An 8,167-nucleotide genomic window follows, 5' to 3' on the forward strand; every position below is an offset into this window, starting at 1 on the left:
AAGAAAAAAAAAAAAAAAAAAGAAAAAGAAAACTATTGTTATGGTTTAGAAGTGGCATCCCCCAAAAGCTCATGTGTGAGACAATGCAGGAAGGTTCAGAAGAGAAATGATTGGGTTATAAGAGACTTAAACCAATCAGTGAATTAATCCCCTGATATGGATTAACTGAGTGGTAAGTCAAGTGGTGGGTGTGTTTGGAGGAGGTGGGAATTGGAGCCTGGCTTTGGGTATATACTGTGCATCTGGAGAAAGGAGTCTCTCTCTCTCTCTCTGCTTCCTGATCACCTTGCGAACTGCTTCCCTCTGCCACACTCTTCCGTCATGACGTTCAGCCTCACCTGCGACCTGAGGAATAAAGCTGGCTGTCTATGGATTGAGACCTCTGAAACTGTGAGCCCCTAAACAAACCTTTCCTCCTTTACAGTTGGTCAGGTCAGGTCCTGTAGTCACAGCAGCAATAAAGCTGACTAAAACCACCAGTGACTTTCAATCCACAGAATGGGAGAAAAAAGTGCAAATGATATATTGATAAGTGATAAATATCTAGATTATATGGAGAACTTCTACAACTCAACTACAAAATAATAACACATTTCAAACATAGGCAAACAACTTAGTCATTTCTCCAAGAATATACAAGTGGCCAACAAGCACAGGAAAAAGATGCTCTGACATTCCCAATCATTAAGGAAATGCAAAACAATTCAACAAAGAGATACCCCTGCTATCACAAAAACAGAAAATAACAGGTTTGGCAGGGATGTGGAGAAATGAGAATCCCTGCACATCACTGGTGGGAGTCAATTCAACAAAGAGCATGGAGGTGCCAGAAAAAAATTGAAAATGAAATAATCACATGATCTAGCAATCCCATTTCTGGGTCTGGAAGCAGCAGGATCAGGAAGACATAGTGACACACATATATGTTCAATGCAGCATTATTCTAGAGATCCAAGAGGCAAGAGCCACCCAAATGTCCACGGATGGATGACTGGATAAAGAAAATACAAGAGAACATAATTTAAAAAGAAGACAATCCTGGCACAATCTACAGTATATATTCAAGAATATTATACTAATTAAAATAATCCAATCATAAAAAGAAATATTGCATGATTCTACACTTGGAGTACGTGGAGCAGGCTGGGTGAGGAGGAAGTGAGAAGTCAGTGTTGAACAGATCGTCAGTGTGATCAGGTGAAAGCATTCTTGGGATGGATGGTGGTGACGTGGAGGTACTTGATACCCTGAACTGCATATTCTAAAATGACTTAAATGGTAAATTTTGTTGTGTATATTGTGCCATAATTTTTTAAAAATTAAGAATACTGACAGATGCCAGTTCTGATGGTCGCCTCCCTCTATCTCCAGTAGAACTACCTGATCCAGGCTCAGTTTCTTGCACAAGCTTCCAGATGGTCTCGCTGAGTCTCCTTTAGTTGTCCCTACCAAGTTTTTGCCAGGGAAGAGCCAATGTGTTCTTTTTCAATATGTAAGTCATATTCAGTTACCTCGGCTTAAAATCTTCCTGTGGTTTCCCATCATATCTAGAGAGAAGCTCACCCTCCCTAGGGTGGCTTACAGAACCCTGCTGGCTCTGAGCACTCTCAGGGCCCAGCTCCCCGCTCTGCCCCTCTTCCCCTGTGCCCTGGCCACAGGAGCATGCTGTTGAGTAGTGAGCACACTCGGGGAGTGCCTCCACCAGTTAGGTCTGCTCTAACAAGAATGGCAGATTGGATGGCTTAAAGGGCAGACATTTATTTCTCACAGTTCTGGGAAGGTCAAGATCAAGATACCAACAGATCCAGTGTTTGGTGACAAATTCCTTCTCGTATCTGCATATGGGAAAAAGAGACAGAGACAAAGACTCACAGAAAGAGGAAGCAAACTCTCTCCTGTCTCTTCTCACTGGGGGCACTAATCCCATGCATGAGGACCCCACCTTTATGACCTAATTACCTTCCAAAGACCCCACATTCTAATACCATCAATTGCGGGACACGATATCAACATGTGAACGGGGGCCATACAAAGATTCAGACCATCACAGTTTCAGTCAGCTTTTTTGCTGCTGTCACTAAAAGACCCACCCAGCACAATTGTAGAGGAGGAAAATTTATTTGAGGGCTCATGGTTTCAGAAGTCTTAGTCCACAGAAGGCCAGTGCCATTCCTCGGGGCTCAAGGTGAGACAGGACATCATGGCGGAAGAGTGGCAGAGGGAAGCAGCTCACATGTTGATCAGGAAGCAGGTAGCAAGATGCTCCAGGTCCAGAAATAAAATATATACCCCAAAACCACACCCCCAATTATCCACTTCCTCGGGCCACACCCCACCTGCCTCCAGTTACCACTTAGTTAATCCCATCAGGGATCAAGTTACTGATTAGGTTAAGGCTGGAACCCAATCATTTCTCCTCCAAATCTTCTTGCATTGTCTCACACATGAGTTTTGGGGGACACCACATCTAAACCATAACAAGACTGTTCCCACCTAAATATCAGGTGTGTATTAGTTTCCTCTCTCTCTCTGAAAATCTCTCCAGTCTTCCCAAGGTATCTCTTTCTACTTTGAATCTGACTCCATATAAAGCAGCCCTGTCTCTATCACATCACAGTTTTGATTTTTTCCATAGCACTTATCACCACCTGAAGTTTTTCCATTGTGTTAAATACCTTTGTTTATTGATGGAGGGTAGGGTTTTTCAAAGGTCTTTGAACCTGAGAACCTGGAAAAGTGCCTGAGAGGAGGCACAAGCTGGGAAATTTCCCAAGAAGAACCTGGTATGGAACAGGGAGGCCCCAAGATAATGAGACACAGAAACACAATGAATCCATAGGGTTTTACTGGTATTCCACAAGCGTCTCAAACTCAGCATGGCCAACAGTACAAAACCTCTTTCTCTGTCTGGTCTCAAACCTGCTCCCGCTTTGGAGTACCCTCCACCTCGCCCAAATAGCACCTCCATCCACCCACCCTCTAACTGACAACCCAAATGAGAAAATAAAACCCTGGGGAGGAGAAGGGCTTTGTAATGCCTGAGCATTGCGATGTTTAGGGCTAAATACCTCGTTAGTATTACGAACAAAACAGTCTCTGAAAAACATCCCAAAGCTACACAAGCCCTAAACCATCATCCAAGGAGAGCAGCGAACGCTCACAGCTGTGCAGGGCTGCAGAATTTGCACAGAGGAATCCAAGATGGGTTAGGAAGGAGGTCAGAAGTCTCTAGGCTCGCCCCACTGCAACACCCATGGTGCTGGAAATGATCTCTACATGTCCTCACCCTGCCCCCAATCCCTTCCCCCAACCCTTGAATGAGCTCAGCCTTAGGTGTAATTCTGTGTCTGGGCGAGTTTTAAAGTCGAACATCTCTGCTATTAGGTCACTGACTACGTGAGACGGTGGAAACATAAAACTGGGAGCAAAAATATTCTGTTTGGGGAAACTAACCTTTTCTCTGTGTCTCCCCTACTTAGACTCGGTACTTCCTTACATCGGTCCACCACGCATCCCGAAGGAGTTTCCGCTAGGTGGCGCCCGTTCTCCATTTACCAGGCGGGTTCCCGAGCCAGTGCTTTATTTTTAGTACACTTAAGAGCGGATCTCCAACCCCGGCTTTCTACAGCAAGGAATCTAAGCTCCAAAGGGAACGTGTCTTGCTTCCCTACATCTCGGACTCACAAGCTTAATCTGACCTCTGAACCCAATGAGTTTCCATCACTTGGCTGTCTCCCTCTACGCATGGTTTGGTTTATTGAATAAAATAAAATGGTATTTCTTTCTCCTTAAAGAGAAGTTAAGGTTCAGATCCGCGGGCCTTAGAGTGCTTTATTTTCAAATGCGCAGAACAGAAAAAAAAAAATGGTTAATTTACCTGCTTCATTTTTTTCTTTGACTTTCTTAAATGCAAATAAAGCTCGTTTTCTAATGAATGAGTTATTAGAAACTGATAATAACGATGCTGGAAACGTTTATGGAGAATACACCTGGAGGTTAATGAGGAAAAACCGGTTACAGAGGAAAATTCAACTAGTTTTGACATCAGATGAGGCTAGATTTGAATTCTGCTTCAGCCACCTACTGATAGACAGTTTCCACATCTGTAAAAGGACAACACTGTTTTCTACTCATTGTATCCCTAGGGTGGTTGGTCTACAGGAAGCCACCCAATAGGCTTCGGCTCCCGTGCTTTGTGGACGAGCAGTGTCTGTTTATCCATAAAACTACCTTGGCCCGTCACGGTAACCCTTCTCTCTGCAGTCTGATACACCTGGTCCATGCACATGGGAAACCCCGCGGTGGGCTGAATAACCTAGGACCACAGGAGCCGGGTCTGCTGGCGGGAAAGCCGTGTGGCTTGACGCCTGAGTTGCTCGGCTGATTGGAGAGCCCTCGGAGTGTGAATGGCAACCCAGTCGGTGCGGGGCAGGACCTCTGCCTAGACCGAGTTCTGGCCAGCCGACCACCAACCCCCTGCCCGTCTCCCTATTCCCGCAGTTCAGCAGCCGCCTCACGGGGCACCGTCCAAACCCTCGTTTTAAAGGAGTGGAAACTAAGGAGCACAGGTGACTCCAGTCAGGTAGCCGGCGCTGAGAGGCGAGACCCGCAGGGCCTGCAGTTACAGAGGAGCGCCCGGCGCGCGCCCTCGGGACGCTTGTGGCAGAGGGTGGTCTCCTTGCTCAGGCGAAGCGGCCCAGGGAGGGTGCGGGTGACGGACAGAAACGACGCGTCGCGTGTGACCCAGATGAAAATGCTCAGCGGACTGGGGCTCCTGGGAGCGCGGACGCGTGCGCAGCAGCCTGAGCGCGCGCGGGAGGCCGGGGTTCCCGGCTGGACAGCCCCCGAGGCTTTCCATCCTCATCCCCTCTCCGCCCGCGGCGGGCGGAAGCGTCACCACACAGCGGCATTCCAGGCCCGGGCCGTCTCGGGGACCCGAGGGCGCGGCACGTAGGGGGCGCGCAGGAACCGGACTGCAGAGAAGGAACGGGGGGAGGGGAAGGGAGGAGGAGGACCTGGAAGGAGAGGAGGCCGCCAGAGGGGTAGGTGAGGGAGAAAACTAGGGGCGAGCCGGGCCGGGGGCGAGGAGGGGCGCGGCCCGGGAGGAAGGCGCGGGCGCCGGGCGAGCCGGACGCCCCTAGGAGCCTCTCCGGCCGCCCAGCCGGGCTCCCCAGCTCCGCCGACGCCTGGCCCGCTCAGGCCGGAGCGCGGCACCAACGAAACGGCAGGCGGCACGGTCGTCTGCGGCCCCCGGGTCCTGGCGCTAAGGCGTAGCCCGGAGGAAGTCGCCTTCCACCGGCTCAGAGCGGGATTCCCCGCGCGCCGACTGAGACCCCCGCGGTCCCCAGCGACCTGCGCGCCTAAGAAGCGTGATAACTTCCTGAGCTCCAGTCACACACCTCACTCGCGGGCCTCGACTCTAGATGCACCCCAGGGTATCTCTGTGCACCCGACTAGCTCCACTCTCGGTCCCCAAAAGCCTTACATCTCCACCCAAGCCCTGTTTAGGAGCAGCTTCTAGTTGTAGCTCAAGACCCTGCCACATAGCCACCTCCCTGGCCTGCCTGCAGTCACTCACCGAACCTAAAGATCGACTCGCCGCCGCAGTTGCCCGAGTTGACGACAGCAGTCTCCGTGGCGGTGACTGAGCCGCGGAATGCAGCCACTTTCTGTTACTCCCGGAACACACAAAATACCCCCGACAACTCAAGAGTACCGAACCGCATCTTTCATGCTTTCAAAACCTCTTCCCAAGCCTGTGGCAGCCGAGATTTGATGGGATTTTTATTTTTTTTTTTTATTTTTTTGGTCAACTAAATAGTAGTTCTTATTTTCCAGTAAGTATATAGCTCCCAAATTTATTCTAGTACTCGCCCATTCAACCTCCAAACATCTCTACCCGCCTGTATGTCCGAAACACACTCTATTATTTGTCAAACCAAGACCTAGCCCCACAGAGCCATAACTCTATGGGACACAAAGTCTACACCTGCCTATCCCCTACGTTCTGGGAAGCCTATGTCAACCTCGTCCTCAATCTGCTCCTAGAGAATGACAGTACCTAATGTACTCCCTACACACTGACTAGGGTGGGTTGTAGGGGTGGCAATTTAAAAAAAAAAATAGGGGAAATTTGTGGGGAGGGAAGGGTCACTTTCTTTAGAAACCTTGCAAGCATTCTGTTATGTTTCTCTCCCTGGTGTGGAGTGTACCCAACTTTTCTGCAAAATCCTAACATCAAATTTAAGACCTTTCCTTCAAAACTAATATAATTGTAAAAAAATTATAAATGGCAATAGCTTCTTCTAGTGGGAACTTTTTCCAAGGTACATTACAGGTTCTGAACAAAGAAAAAAACCATGTGCATGAAATGCTGAAGTCTACGTAATGCCAAACCCCATTCTGGGTCTGCAAACTAGGGCTTGCACATGCATTTCTTCCTGCAGCACAGAACAAGAACAACCAAAACAGAAACAGGGAAATGTTATTTATTTTAATGACTTTAAAACACAAATCCCAGCAAATCAGTAAGTTAACAATCACAGTTCTTTAAAAGTATTTAATGGTTCAAGTTTGTGTATTTGATGTTCTTAAACCTCTGGTAAAATTTGTAGAAGACAGTAAAATGTTACTTGAACAAATTTTACTTAAAAATAAAAACAACATGTGTTTTAATATACCCACAATATTCGTATTTCTTACTTGGCTCCTTCTACTCCATAAAACAATGTGTTTCTTATTTTTTAAACAGTATTAAATTTTGTCAGTTCTGGATCATTACTATGGTAATTCCCAGATATTCCTTCGAACAAACGCTTATCTGTTTCTATTAAATTCACAAGTAACAAAATATTTAAAGAACAAATTGGAAGATTTTCTTCTCTTCCTGGTGAAAAACTTAAGCTCCAATTAAATTCAGTGTTCACTGCCCAGAGAAATGACTGAACAATTCCAGAAGTTCTCCCAAAGATGCCTTCCAATTTCTCGCCTGACTTTAGTTCTAACTACAGGATTTTAAAAATCAATTCCTCTATAGAAGTCACATCAAATCAAAGACGAGAAGGAAAGGAAACTATTTCCAGAACGATTTTAACTGATTATTTCAGAGAATAGCATTAACACAGAGGAAACAGCGAAACTTTGGGGATAAGAAGGACGCGTTTTTTTTTTTTTTTCTTCGACTTTGGGATCCTTCCTAAAGAACAGAAACTCCGAGTCATTTACGAATTATCTTGGATTTTCGCCGCAGACTTTGACCGAACTTCATATCCGTGCTCCATCATGACCCTGGAGTAGATGGTTATATCTGCAAAAATAAGAAACGTAGTTTCGGGGTGGGTGAGCCTCCTTGTTACTGGAGGATGCTTCGAAAACCAGGTTCAGGAGAGAAGAGGTTAAATGAGACTCTGTCTTTAGCGGCTCGACGTGCCCAGTTTTGTCTCTTCCAGTCAACGTCTCTCTGCTGGAACCAGCCAATCGACGGCCCGGAGCGCTCCGGACGGCCCAACGAAGGGGTGTGACTTGAGGCTGTCACTCAGCGGTGAGGAATGACACCCGGGAGGGAGGGGGGTGCGGTGGAACGCAGGGGAAGGAAAGAGAGAAGAAACAGATAAAACCAGGGCAGAGGGTAAAAAAGGTGCCCCGTTCCTCTCTGAATCCAGAGGCCGCCGCCGCCGCCACCGCCGCCGCCGCCGCCGCCGCCAGGGGGGTGGGCTCCGGAAGAGCCAGCCCAGCGGGGAAGAGGAGGACCGGCCCCGAGTGAAATCCTGCAGGCGGGGAAGACAGAGGCGCTAAGAAAAAGTGACTTGGGCCGTGCGCCCCGGCGGAACTAGGGACTGCAGCGCGGAGGGGCCCCCACCGATTCTCCCGCACTCCCCGGAGGGGGCAACCCCTGGCCAGCTGAGCAGGGAGCGGAGAGCGTCTGGCGCTGGATTCAGGGGGCGGGGGGTCTCCAGGCGGGGTGGGCCTCGGAGGTGGGGGCGAGGGTCCGCGCAGATCCTGGGACAGAGGGGGGCGGGGGCTGCGGAGCTGCGCAGTAGTGGGCTGCAAGGGCCTGGCGCGCCCGGCTCACTCGCTCTCGGGTTGCTGGCGTCTTCTGTCTGGCTCCGAGCTGCCCCGCGCCCCAGCTGCCCGCCCGGCCGGCCGCCCGCTCCGGCCCGCGGCGCAG

The sequence above is a fragment of the Sciurus carolinensis genome, chromosome 10 (assembly GCF_902686445.1).
Source record: "Sciurus carolinensis chromosome 10, mSciCar1.2, whole genome shotgun sequence".
NCBI classification, from domain to species: Eukaryota; Metazoa; Chordata; class Mammalia; order Rodentia; family Sciuridae; genus Sciurus; species Sciurus carolinensis.